The 15,497-nt window shown below is 31.4% G+C and overlaps 1 protein-coding gene across 2 annotated transcripts in view; it reads right to left on the minus strand.

Annotated features, from left to right (window-relative positions):
- LOC142321485 (high affinity cAMP-specific and IBMX-insensitive 3',5'-cyclic phosphodiesterase 8-like) overlaps window positions 1–15,497 on the minus strand; it is a 1,158,933-nt gene that overhangs the window by 735,567 nt on the left and 407,869 nt on the right. For both annotated transcript variants that reach the window (XM_075359602.1, XM_075359603.1), the window contains exon 4: window positions 6,461–6,489. The gene's annotated coding sequence lies outside the window, so the exon portion shown is untranslated. The remainder of the gene's footprint in view (window positions 1–6,460; window positions 6,490–15,497) is intronic.

The following is a 15,497-nucleotide window of genomic DNA, read 5'->3' on the forward strand; positions in this document are numbered from 1 at the left end:
AACGGGTTTCATGTTGACCTTGTATATTAAAAGTTAAAGCTCCTTAAACATGTTGTTTAGCTGTTTTCTTTTCTCTTTAACATGGTTCTTCCATGGTAAGCGGCGATCAAGGTGAAACCCGAAGTACCGTACTTGGTCAGAATGCGGGAGGAAAACGCTTCTAGGTTGATTCGAGGACAGTCACCTCCCCTTAACGCAAACGTGACAGACTCCATTTCTTGCGATTTACTTTTATTCTACATTATGCCAGCTACTAGCTAATCAGGTCTGACGCCGATTGAAGTTTCCTCAAGGCCAGACGATGGTCTTCATCAACATCCAGGATCGCTATCATGAGCATATGAGGGATGGTTATATAGTCCGGAGCCGAAAGGACAGCAATGAAAATTGAATATGGACTGGTCCCAAAAAGAATTAACAAATAAATGTTTAAAACTCATTAAGCGCTTTAAAGAGGAACAATACAATTTTAATTTGCAGACAAGAAAATTAATTTGTTCATCTCACGAAAATTTATAGATAAAACCAGCAAGGATTTTATAGTGTGTGGGGTAAAGATGACGGAAAAAGGAGTATGAAACAATGATATTCCTATAAGGAACCGTAGTGCGAGAAAAATAACCATACTTAGGATAACCCCCCTTCCAGACGCCCATCCCTCTCGCAATACTACAGGAGGATTATGTTTATTTTTAATTACAATAAATATTTATTTATTAATTCACTTCGGAAGTACTGAAAAATTCTTTCATTCTCCTATTTCTGATAAGAAATAGATTTTATAAATGTAATACAATTTAAAATTGACCTTTATTGGAACCCTAGATATTTCAAATGAAAAACGTTAAGTTGTAAAAGCTATAAGTCACTACGATTTATAATATGTTATAGAGAGTTTAACGTAAAAACAGCCCCATCATTCTGTAGATTTTATTAAATGAATATTTTTGTTAAATGAATATATTGGTGTGAGATGAGCAATAATCTGGAAGATGTTGGTGCGAATGGAGTTGGAGTGGGAAGGACTGTTCATTACTTGCACATTTGAGTACCGCTAGTCTGTGTCGAACATTGAACGAACTGCGTAATCGCGTGTAAATTCACGACTGTTCTTTAATAGCTAATGTGATTAACTATTAAAGAACGTGTATTCGTGATGGAAACTTATTTAGAGACGAAATCTCATGCTGTGTGTCGGTGAAAGTTCAGGTAGAATTTAAAAAGGAAAAGTGAAAAGTGTTATTCAGAAGTTAGTTAAAAAGATTTCGTGAAACAAATTCGGTGTTAGATTAGAAATGTGCCCGACACAGATCAGTTTTAAAGAGGCAGGTCGTACAGGACATTAAAATAAATCTCCTCATAAATTTTTGGCGAGATCAAGCCTGGAAAAGAATATCTCACTAGGTTCATCCCAAACAAGAGTGAGAAGATTTCTGAAATGTTATCCGTATTGAATGCTGGTTTTTCATGAGCTACCTAATGCTGATAATGCTAAAAGGGTTCACTATTATCAATGCTTCAAGAATTTCATTATAGGTAACACTGGAATATTAACCCGCACATTACCTACACCCACAAAAAATAGGCGTATGTTGTGCGGTTTTAAAAACAAATAGTAGGACTCTTGTTTGGAAAAATGGTGGATGCTGTCGATTACCATGAAATTATCTATCAGTTCAAAGCTTTACTGTAGCAGAATAAGCGTGACTGGTGGTATAATAGGAGAGCGCCACTTGCCATACAGCCCTCTCTACTATGAAGATGCTACAGAATTTTTTCGGCGGAAAAAATCTGTAAAATTGTGGCCACCAAAGTTCCCTGATCTGACTAATCCAGACTTCCTTTCTGTGAAGTTATTTAAAATAAGTTGTTTATAGGAGCAAACCACACATCTTGAAGAAATTGAAGAGACACATTATTATGCCATCCAGGAAATAGACAGGATACAGCTAACATCGCAAATCAGCTGATTTCGAAGTCGAGAGTTCCAGCGTTCAAGTTCTAGTAAAGGCAGTTACTTTTATAAGGATTTGAATACTAGATCGTGTATACGGGTGTTCTTTGGTGTTTCAATTAACAAATTAAAAGACTACACTTCACTTACACACATACATATCATCCTCACTCATCCTCTGAAGTAATACCTGACGGTGATTCCCAGAGGCTAAACAGGAAAAAGGAAGAGTACAGCTAACAAAAGTAGACAGAAACGTGATTAAACGTTTTGACCAACTGCATAGAAGTGCATGGACATCATTTTCAACAACTTCTGTAAATTATTATTATGCAAGTCTTTACCTATAAATTATTATTTATAGATCAAACCAAGTGATGGTTTTTAAGGTGTTTTAAGGTATTTTAAGGTGAACACTCTGTATGTAAAACACATTTAAGATGTATAAATTAATTTTGGAATTAAAAAATTACTTAAATGAATCTTTAAAAAAATAAACGATTATAACAAATTCGGTAACAAAAATAATTTAATTCGCCGTAGGAAGAGTAAAATTAGGAAACAATATATAAACACTGTTAAGAAAAGTTTATAAACCTGACGCCATATTAATCTGTCTGACCCTAGTTATAATATTTAACAATAGGGTATTTACAACACCGTCAAAACAGTCACTTAACAACAACAATGTTGTATTCTTTTGTTCAACATCAAAGCTTATAAAGATTATTATCATCATCCGCCCACTTATATTCTTTTCTTTTACTAACTGAAGACATTTAATACTTAAGTTTTTGTTCACCAATATATTTAACATTATGTAAGCGTTAAATAACAACAAAAATAAATACCGGTACTCCACTTATAATACATTGTCTTTCTAATAAATCTCACTTCATATTAGTAGTAAAAATAAAAAAAAAGTGGTATTTGTCAGCGATCATTATGTGATAATTTTATAAATTCTTTTATAAGTAAAATTTTTATAAATAGAAAATGATGGAAAACGATAGTATATATTCTGTTCAATATTAATTTTTATTTCCTTGTACAAACTAAAGGAATCGCGAAAAATTTCGTTTTCAGATTTCGTATGTATGTATCTCGCATAACTCAAAAACGATTAGTAGTAGGATGTTGAAATTTTGGATTTAGGACTTTTGTAACATCTAGTTCTGCACCTCCCCTTTTTATTACAATCGACTAGAACAAAAGTGTCCAAAAAGCCCAAATTCAAAAAAAATTGGATTTTAGACTTTTTCTTATCTGCAATAATAAGCCTTCATTGAGAGCTTTTAAACGATAAATCATAAGTGGTACTACTTATTTTCATTGGTTCCAGAGTTATAGCCGAATAAAATTTTAATCAATGAAATATTTGGGTTTTAAAAAAGGAAGATACATCGGTTCGAATTCGACTACATCTCCTTTTTTTAGTTTTAAATACATTAATTTATTAATAATTAACCTCTGTAAAAATATTTTACGATTAAAAATTATACAGTAACAACAATAAAAAAAAATATCAGAAGTTATTAATGAAATAAAATTTTATGTACTTTTCATTTACAAAAAATGTGTATATGTAATTTAATAGGTGTACAAGGAAGTGTCCACATCAGATTTTTAACAAAGACTAGATTACATATCCAATCGAAACAAAAATATTTTTAAAAAATATGTTTCTGTTCAACAACTAAACCACTATATTATTCAATTTCTCAATATTTTTTGTTCTTTCTATAGACTGTTCTTCAAATTCATCCCAAACAGGAGTGAGACGATTTCTGAAATGTTATCCGTATCGAATGTTGGTTTTTCATGCTGAATATGCTAAAAGGGTTCACTACTATTAATGTTTCAAGAATTTCATTACAGGTAACACTGGAACATTAAATCAAACGTTTCTCACAGATGAAGCGTGCTTTCATCGTGGTGGTTATGTTCAATTTATGTTACATTTTTTTTAAGTTGGATTTGTTATTAAAACGGGAGACAAAAAATTGTTTTTCCATGTAATAACAGATTATTCTCTCTATACTATTTAGGTAACGATACGTGACTTCCAGTATGTAAGTGGCGTATATATAAGATTTTAAAATCCAAAATATATCTTAACAGTTTTAAGATTTAATATTTACCTCTAAAATTTTACAAATTATCCTGTAGTGCAGCTTTCTGAATACTTAAAGATTATTTTTCTCTTAAAAATTCTGATTGTAATCGGAAGTTATGGGAATGAGATTATGTAAATTATTGTGGTACATTAATGATATTAATATTTATGAATTTGTCCATATAATTTTTTTTCTTTTATAATAATGAATTTTGTTTTAAATTTATTTTTATTGTATTGTATGTACGTTTTTTTTTATTTTTCCCCTGTAAAATAAAATATCTTACTTATTTTGATGAAAGAATTATTGGAATTGTACCATTTAACAATAACATATTACCCAGATAATATAATAGTAATTTGTTCAACTATTTAATTTCTGATTTATTTTTAACTTCGTAAAATTAGTGTGTATACAAAATCTAATATTTTATTGAAGAAATAAAATTTTAGTTTTTTCTAGTAGGGCGGTCTTGATATAATTTTGAAAAGAAAAGAAAAAACTTCAATGCGAATTTTTTTCATCGTTGTAATTTTTACTTTCTTTTGCTATCATTCATGATAAATTTAAATGATTCTTAGCTGTATATATCTGAATAATTGAAAGAAACAGGACGAAGATAAGATGTTCAAGGGTCTTATCTTGATTTCTACATATGATTTATAAATATACAACGATTCTTAAGCGAACAATCATATATTCAATCACAGATGAGGAGAGGGAGTGATATGGGGGTAGCGAGAGTTTGAGTGAGCGATGTGGGGGAAGAAATTCCATTTAGGAAAGATAATTTCTTTTGTACTTTAACATCTTAATTTTGTTATCTTCATACAAGATAAAAAAAAAACTGTCAACTGTGGGTTATTTCTGATGCACGGCTTACACATATACACACAACTTAATTAATAAATATTTATCATTTTATTTAAATGTAATATTTTTTTACTTTATTTAATTCAAGGTTTCTAACTAAAGCGCAGGCGAAAAACGTATTTAATTCGCGCGGTTGTGATGATACTAGTGGCGACAGTCGGCAGTAACTAAACTAATGTAATTTCACAACTTACATACAGCAAATTTCGCCTGTACGGTCGGCAGCTGATTTAGCCGCGTAGCTTAACGCACCAGATACCGCGTCAATCGGACGATCAAGTTCGAGACCCAGCCAGATCGAGTTATACTATTATACACTTTAAATATTATTCATTTATTTAATTCTACCGCTCACCTCTGGTGTTATAACATAACAGACGACTACAATCTTTTGTCGTGGGGTGCGATTTTGCAAAAAAAAATTTTTTTTGCAAATATTATTTTTTAATTGATAACCTATGAAAAATATGACCTTAATTAGACGAAATCTCAAGACTTTGAGAGTGACCTTGCTTTACAGTCTCACCCCCTCAACAATTAAGTTGAAAATTTAATGGCATCAATGTCCCATATATAGAAGTAATCTCACCAGGCTTAGTCAAAATCGGTCCTGTGATTTAAAGAGATATAAGGTAATTTAGAGGCTAACACCGAACATACACACATGTAAATACGAACATTAACATCCGGATAGTTTCCATCCGGTTTTTTTGGGTTCCTTAGACGTAAAAATTTCAAGATCTGGTGAAAACCTCAAATGCCAAAATTTGACCGATAATAATATTTTCCTTCTAGTGATATAGCGCTATCTAGGGAAAGTAATAATCATTATATATTCATTGAACCTTTTAACGTAGTAAACCAACCGCCTTTTAACGTAATAAATTTGAAACAAAACAAAACAAAGCTTTATTGATAATATCAATAAATTTACTGTCTTCTTTAAAATAATATAAAACAAACAATAAAAGTCTTCGGTTTAGAATTCACAACAATTTACGTAAAACGGAAACCGTCATCAAATATTAATCTTATTTATAGGAACAAATAGCGGAAAAAATTTTCGTCGAAAGAATAATAAGAATAGAAAGAAGGAAATGAAAATAAGAAATTACGGGTAGATAAGGGTAAACAGAATAGAAAGAAAAAAACGACGCTATAAAGCTAAACACACAAGAATGCAGGACAGTTATGACGTCACGTCTACGTCAAACGTTCCCATTCTCTCGCACTAGAATTATATACACGCCCAAGAGACTCAGATTGAAATCACACTCAATTACTTTACATGGGTGAACCAACAAACTTATTATCCGCAGTCTTGTAGCGTGTTTGTTATTTAGCTGATTACGAAATACAAATATTAATAAATAGGAAGAAATAGTATTACATCTGCTATTTCCTCGAAGAATTGAAGTTTTTTGAAATTTGTTATAGCCCGTTAATAATATTTTACGCATTACTGACTACCCGGTATTCGGTATTCCTTTAAAAAAATAAAATTAAATAAACTTACCTTCTACGTTAATAGTCAATCGCAACCACCTAAAACAGAATGTAATTGAAAAAGTGTTAGTGAATCTCCTTATGACAAAAACAGTTTGATATAAAAAATGGTAAATAATATAAAAAAATGAACCTTTGAAAAAACACAATGTGAAATTATCCCTAAAAAAAAAATTGTTTGTACAAAAATTTTATATATATAAAGAAACTGAATTATATTTATTTTCAAACTTCTCTAAAACACAAATCTTTGCTTCAAACGCAGGAAAAAAATCTAAAAATTAAGTTGTGCAAAAACTTGAAAAAAAATTACAAAAATTCATTCGCCACGGGGCTATTTCAAAATATAAGAAACAACTGAAAAAATTAAGAAAAAATTTGGAAAAAGCAAATCAATCGTAAAAAGCAAAATTTTATTACAGTAATAAAATTTTGTTATTTATTATTTTGTATTTGAAAGAGCCGGTGGGGAATGAGTTTTTGTTTTAACAAGCAGCTTATAGTATTACAAGGGTTATTTTCTCGTAAAATTTAATTGAAAATTAAATGAAAGTCAAAATAATTTTTAACATTCGTCAAAGGATCAGGGGAAAATATATTTCTAAAATTAATTAGAAGAATTTCAAGAAATGTTTTTTATTACTTCCAATTATCAATTGCCAACTTTCTTATTGATAAAATTTTAACTGAGAAGTTATTTTGTGAGGATTTTTTAAAAAAGTCTTATAACTGGGGCATTGTCAAAAGAACTGTAACTTAAAATAATGTCATTTAGGAAAACTTTAATTTAAAAAACTTTGTGGACATACATGACTTCCTTGTACGCCTATTAAATTACATATACACATTATTTAAAATGAAATGTACATAAAATTTTATTTCATTAATAATTTCTGTTATTTTTTCTTTTTTTTATGCAATAATAATTGAATTATTTATCGTAAAACTTTTATTAATAAATCAATATATTTAAATTAAAAAATAAGTTAAAAAATAAAGGAGATAAAGTCTGATTCGAACCGATGTGCTTTCCCCTTTTAAGCTCCTAATATATCATTAATTAAAATTTCATTTAGCTATAACTCTGGAACCAATGAAGATATGCACCCCTTATGATATATCGTTGAAAAGCAGTCAATGAGGGCTTATTACTGAAATTAAGAAAATCCGAAATCCAAATTTTTGTGGATTTTTGGCTTTTTTGGAAACTTTTGGTTCAGTTGATAATCAAAAGGTGTGGTGCACAACCAGATGTTATAACAGTCCTAAATAAAAAATTTCAAAATTCTACGGCTAATCGTTTTTAGTTATGCGAGATACGTACTACAAAAGTCATCCCGAAACTAGTCAAAATGGATTTAAAGATAATTAAAATGAATATTTCCATTAAAATCTGAAAATCGAATTTTTTGCGACTACAATACTTCCTTTACTTCGTACAAGGAAGTAAAAAAATTAATTACAAAATTTATTTTTTATTTGATTAAATTAATATAAAAAATTGTAGGTTTGAAAAGATAATATAATAATTTGTAACCAGCTTCAAAAAAGAAGATTCGACCCGTATATTTTTTTATGTTTGTTCAGGCATAACTTTTTTCCTGTTAATCCGATTGAAATAAATCTTAAAGCAATTTACGCAGCTGCTTTTCTCGATGGTACCATGATATTGAAAAAAATTTTAGATACAAACCGACATCAAAAAAAAAAGGTTATTTATTCGACCCGTACAATTATTTTATGTTGTTCTAGCATAACCTTTTTCCTGTTAGTCCAATCAGATTAAATCTTACGCAGCTGCTTTTCACGGTGGTACCATGATGTTGAAAAAATTTTATGCCACGTTAATGATATTATATGGTCTTCTGTAGGGCAGGTAATGTGAGTTTCTGGACAAGATTCGAGTATGTAATACTGTTAATAAAATCATTAACAATGGAAATATTTCTTCTTAATCCTTTCAGACTCAATATGAATAGCACGGTATGGAAATTGGGAATCTTTATAATTCTATATACGTGCATCGCATTTCATGGTCTTTTACGGTCTCTCGCAAGGTCAGACAACTAAGCTTCTGATCTAAACAAACCGTCAAACCTAAACAACAAACCAAACAACCATCTAAGCTTCTGATTTGACTTAAAGGAACATATACTTGTCCTTTTGCAAATATTTTTTTTTCCCTAATATACTACAGCTCTATTTAATGTTTTACCTTGCAGTATGTGCACTTTTACAGCCTAACTTAAAATACGGTAGCGTACGTCTTTCTTCATTTTCACGTTCTTTAGTAGCTTGAAACGTGTACATACTGATGTAACAGATACACCGCCACCTTCATCTTTCATTTTTGTACATATTGTTTCGTCATCATTAACGCAGCTTTTGGTAACATTCCTTTCCAGTTAGTCTCTTCGTAGAGGAGGCCATTAGAATTTCTTTACAATTCCCACAGCGCCGTTAACTAAACCATCATAAGTCGATATATTACGTCTTAACATAACTCTTGAACTCTCTGCCGATTGTACATTATGCAAAGGAAAAATTAAGCTTTATGAAGATGTCGGAAAAGGTCAGCATAATTTTTCCCAGCTTTTTAATCATTTATTTCAGCAACAGTTTTTCATTCATTCACAATATATGAAATCAGTGGTGGCTCGTGGCTAAAATTAGTGAACTGCTGTTCCAGAAAATTTTTTTGGGCCTTTTCAAGGCCACGGTTAAACTTTTCTGTAAAGTAAAAGAACCGAAAAAATGAATCATATAGAATAGCTGGAAGCAGGATAATAATCTAATTCTACACTTTATCATATTCAAGAATATGGTATTCTGTTTAACCGAATAAATAATAAAATATCAATACAGATAATATTTTTTAGAATTATTAGATAATAACTTAATAATATGTTCGCTTAAAAACACTATAGTTCAATGGAGCTTAATTTAAATTTCTATGTACACAGAACCAAACACATAATTAGTTTTTACTAATCACCTTCTCTTTTGCCCTTCCAGCGTGTTAATCACTAATGAAAAACTAAACAACTTTCATATTCCTTCCACCGATTGACCAGAAAAGGGAATGAACGAGAAACGTTCCATACACGCGCGGAGTAAAAACAAAACTACCTTCCACCAGCACGCCAGAGTCGGCATTGCGGAAGCGACAGTACTCTCTCTCCCTCGCAGATTCCTATGTGCGCATGTGCACAGCAATCAAACATCACGCCGCTGGAGCTGTGAAGCGCACAGTTTCATAAAAAGATTTTTGTATCTTTTTCATAAACTGGGGGATGGCTAATGACATTAAGCTTAAGGATTATATACAGTACAAGTATAAAGAAAATTAAAGAAAAAGGGACTCATTATATTACATTTTATCGATAATATCAAGCAGAAATAGGGTAGGAAGTGCTGCAGTTCCACACTGCTTATACGCGAGCCGCCGCCGTGTGAAATATAAAATAATTTTTTCACGTGGTTTTTTGCTAAAGCAAATTATATATTATACATCATTAATATTACAACGCACTTATTGAATTCTATACTATAAGAAATAAATTTTAATTCTAGTAACAAAGTTTTTTTTTAATAGAATAGGTTAACTTTAAAACAAAATTAAAAATTAATGTCCTTAATAAGGATATATTAAATTTTCATTAAATTAAATTTCCCTCAAACGTTATTTCTTGAGAAAAGGGCATTTATATCATATACTGTATTTCATTATAATAAAAATATAGAGAAAAAAAATTAAACGTAGAATAAATGTAACACTTTTACTTTAAAAGATAAAAGTTAACCGATGTAAAACCACATTAAACCTCAACAACACAATGAGGTAACGATAAGCAGAAAGTATGTTCAGATTAAATTTTAAAACTTTAAAATCAGCAAAAAAGAAGTTTGATGATAAAACAAACTAAAGTAATATTAAAATTAATGTAATCTTATACAACAGGTAGGCTTCTTTCAAACTCTACAAGAAAAGCATAAATAAATTTATATACCATTATATTCTCTATCTACAACATTTATCCAGAAAAAAAACTGTTCAGAAGAAAGAAAACAGAAACATGAAAAGAAGGTATACCATCTAATCATTTCAAATTAAACTTGTACATATTTGTAATATATGACATTTATTTATTCTTTATGACAGCAATCTAAATACAGCTATATTTTTTAGCATTTTATAATTATTTTAGCAGACAAATTATAATTTAATTATACCGTGATAGGTTATAAAATATGAAGGTTAAATACCCGTAGAAATTTTGCCAATAAAATACCTTTAAAAGTGAAATAATATGTCTGGTTTCATTAACATTTTAATTAATCCATGGTATTTATAGATATTTTAAAAGGCTTTGACATAATTAAAATTAAAAAGAATGTATTTGATATTAAAGAAAATCTTGAAGACTGACTTTTCATTACTTTACGAGGCTCGGCTGATAAATTTTGCACATATATATGAAGCTCGGGAATGAAAAGAGATATTGTAATTAAATAAAAAATGAATAAAAGTAAAGTACCTTAGCTGCAAAATGCAGAATGTATTTTTCAACATAATCCCCGTTTACAATGATACACTTTTCCAACATGTGACAACTTTTTTCATTCCGTCACTGAAACATTCTGGCGGTCTTTTTTTAATCTAAGTGACCACAGTTTCCTTCACCTCATTGTCGGTGGTGTAATTATTACCTTTGAGATCCCTCTTGAGATGAAAGAAGAAGTGGAAGTCGCACGGAGCCAAATTCGGCGAGTATGGCGGATGCGTTATAGGCTCAAACTTCAGCTTGCGAAGAGTCATCAGAGAGTTTTTGGCGGTACCTATCGTGCACAGATTTTATGGTAACCCAATTGCTCGATAATATGGCCTGCTCGTTCTTTAAATATATCTATCTGAATATCGATGCTTTGCTGGGTGATTCGCCGGTCACTTTGAAGCAAATCTTCCACCTCCTTTCGATGTTTCTCGTCAGTCACAGAAAGTGGTCGTCCGCTGCGAGGTGCGTCCTGAATTGTCTTTACCAGCTTCATTATCGCGAAATTTCAACAGTTTCACTACCGTAAACCACTTTTAAATAATGAAAAATATTCATAGGATTCACATTTACTCCTGTTAAAAATTTGATCACTACGCGCTGTTTAACCGTGTTGACATATTGGCCATACTCTACTACATTTTAACTGCTACTGAAAACAAATCGGTAGACTGATTTCAATGCATTATCGCAGGTTTGTAGAAGACGATTTTAGCTATCATGTGCTGCCACGCCCACCTCGATTGTACCTTTTGCCTCCGTATAGCACGCTAGTGTGCAAAATTTATCAGTCAACCCGGGTATTTTGTTTCCTTTTGAAAAAGTATCAATTCAATCTAATCAATCGTCTAACTACCCCCACTAACATCTTTTCGACATTAAATTGAGCGTAACTCAAGAACGACTCAACCAATCTTCACTAAATTTTTAGATGCACAACTTCAGACACACTAGTAGAGCATATCTAAATTTCAATGAAACTGATTTAGTAGATTTGAAATTTTACAGTCAAAAAAGTTTATATATATATATATATATATATATATATATATACGCCCATATATAAACTTTCTTTATATAAAGAAACCACAATTTAAGTGAATGATATTTTGGTACTCCTCATACATGGAAACGTAAAAAAATTCATTTTCACTCCTCACTCACACCATGCGACCGAAAGTAATAATATTTTTCGTAATATTTTTTCGTAAAGTCGATAAAAAAGAGATTAAATAACTACATAAATAAGAGATTAAAAAGAGAGTAAACATGAACTCAGCGGTGTGGGCGTAGAAAAAGAAATGGGATTCAGTAGAAAAATAAATAAATAAAAACATAAGAATTTGTGTTAAAATTCATTAATGGTTTAGTCATTTTAGATGAAACCAAGAATAAATTAAAATTTGTTTTATTAATAATGAATGAATGAATACCTATCTGTCTGTTGAAAGTATCACCTCTAAATCACCCAATTAAATTTGATAAAACTTATGAGATAATTCGATTTTGACCCCGGCTTCTTTTTAGGCAGTTCAAAATTTTGAAAATATGCCAAAGGCTCCCAAAATGGAGGAAAATTCAAAATTTGGAAATTACTGGCCGATTGATTGCACAATCAATTGATCATATAATTAAACTAGATATGTATAACAAACGATTCGTATTAATTGCGGCCTATATTATTGATACCTACATTTCAAATGCATAAAACTCTCTAGATTTTAAAATTGAGAAGAGGGCGGTTCAAAATTAAGAACGTTACTGGAACGGTAGATTCAATATTATGCGTGAAATATATTGAAATAAAATATAACCACTTATTAAATTTATCGTAAGTATAATTATTATGACAGGCCTGTCGAATAATAATATGCCGTCTTGGTTCAATACCTCGGTTAGGTTTATTTATTCTAAATATTTTATTATTCGCTGGTTCAATCAGATTAACAAAAGTCTTTATTTCGTTTATAACAAAAATTTTTATTAATGTTATCTTTGATCTTGCAATTCATAAAAAATAGAGTATTAGACCAATTCAATTCATAAGAGTAATAAAAAAGTGAAATTTTATAAAGAGTAACAAATAAGTGAAAATTTAAAAAGAGGAAAAAAAAGTGAAAAATTTTATTTAAAAAATTTAAAAGTCCTCATTTTAATAAAAAAGGAGCAAATGAAAGTTGAGTCTTAACAGGCCTTTACTTTAGCCTAAAATTTTCATAATATTTTACATTCCTCTAGTATCATCATAATTGATTTGAGTGTTATTTTCTACCCTTTCTAGCATTGTCATTCTAATATTTGTAGTTGACGCGTTTTGATGTATATCCATTCTCAAAACTGTTTTTAACAATCTAAAAGTTCTAGTTAGCATCCTGAGGGTAAAGATGGCCGAACTGCTGTACTACAAGTGTTCTTAGTGGGTCCTCGTACTATGCGGGAAACTCCAAACACCCAGTAGCGCGGCCTACTGGACGTCCGGTTGCAGATTTTTCCTCCTCCTACCGAAAAAAAAAAATAGTTTTAGTTAAAAAGTAAAGGTTAACGTTATAAAACGTTTTGGAGGTACTCCGAAACGTTTCAACTACGAATGTTAGATTGACAATTCTAGAAGGGCAGAAAAATGCTCAAATCAACTTTAACCAAGTTTAACAATGGAGGAGAAGGAAAACCAGGGCAAAAAATTAATAAAAGATAACTATTAGTTAATCGAAAAAAAAATCAGTTTGAAAGTAAATAAATAAATATAACAAAATATGATAAAAATAAAGATACATTTAAATATACAGTGAAAAGAATATTTCAATGTATATAAGTAAACATTGGATAGGTTACCACACATCTCAGGAACGGTCGACCTCAGACTGTACAAGACTGCACTTCATTTACATTCATACATATCATTCTCATTCATTCTCTGAAGTAACACCTTACCGGAACCGGTGGTTCCGAAGGCTAAACAGAAAGAAGGAGAATTTTCATGTACTATGTATAAGAATCTGGTAGTATCGAAATAAATTAACGAATTGGGAGAAAATGTATCATTTAAAAAAAATGGAGGGAATCAAATGGATTTGTTATAGAGGATTTTCAAATATTGTGTTATAAAATAATCCTGAAAATAGATGAAACATTTCATTTCCATTATATTAGAATATTTTATTATGTGTAATATTGTGAAAAAAAGGACGAGATTGATAAGATAAATATAAAAATAATTATGATTTCCTAATTTCATTGTTAAAATAATTTTTTAAGGTAAAAACTTCGAAGAAATATAAAAAAAAACAGCGTGGATGTACGAGAATGTAGAAATTAAAATAAAATATTAATTTATAACAGGACGAACTGGAAAATGAATCAAATGAATAATAAAAAAGATGATTTATCAACTGGAAATTAAAATAAGTATTTAAAACTAAAATTTATTTTGACTAGTACATTGGAAGAGATGCATGAAATTTTTCATTCGGAGTATGATGCTCTGTGGAGCTGAAATACGGAAGATGAGAAAGGCAGACAGAAAACTAGTTTAGGCTTTTAAGATGTGGGTTCGGGCAGAATGATGTCAAATGACAGGATGAAGTAACAAATGAAGAAGTATTAAAGAAAATAATGCTAAATATGATTGAATATATGAAAAGGAACTGGCTGGGACACTACATGAAAAGAAGGTGTTTATTAGCGGATGAGAGAGAAGGCTTGGTGAGAGAAAGAGGAAGGAAGAGATTTTAAATGATGGATGGGATTATGGAAAAGGGGAAATGTACGGAAAAAAAGAGATTAACAAAGAGTAAATCAAGGTGGACAACAGCAGCCGTGACAGGACCTGCCCTAATGGCAGAACACTATGAATGAATGATTGGTACATATTAAAATATTACATAGATCATGTCAGAAATAGCTAGAGATACACTACTCGACAACTTCACGGAAAAAATAATTGCCCCAGAAGTTACCAGGATGGTTCAAAAGAAACCGTGGTAAAAACTTTTTTTCTTCTTTTTTCCCTCTACATCCCTGGGCCGGACATCCACTCAAGTATACACGGCCCAGGGATGTGTCCTTGTGACTCTAAGGGGGCCTCCCCACCCACCGGCTGTACGTCCGGCACGGCAGATCAGCCCCCCCGGTTCCGGATCTTTTTTATTGCTGCCCGCCTCTAATCCTCCGCACGTAAGGGAAGGTCCGGCTATGCCCCCCCCCCCAAACAGAGAACTGGGTCACGGTCTTTACTCTTTTATGCCTGCCTCAAACCGGCGGCGCCAGCCCCAGCAAGCACCGAAGCGCCCCCAGGAACCGACACCGCCGGCCGGTCTATTCTTTATCCCTTTCAAGCAACCCCAGGAGTTCCCACCCCATCACCGGAACCCGCATATCTAAGCATACGGGCCCTCCGGGGTGGGACTGTCCTCCCTGCTCTATCTTCGCGTCTATCGTCTGTGATGTCTCTCCTCTTCTTCTTTAGATCTGAGGACGGTGCTCGCAAAATTGGAA

Source organism: Lycorma delicatula, chromosome 3 (assembly GCF_047948215.1).
Source record: "Lycorma delicatula isolate Av1 chromosome 3, ASM4794821v1, whole genome shotgun sequence".
In the NCBI taxonomy this organism is placed as follows: Eukaryota; Metazoa; Arthropoda; class Insecta; order Hemiptera; family Fulgoridae; genus Lycorma; species Lycorma delicatula.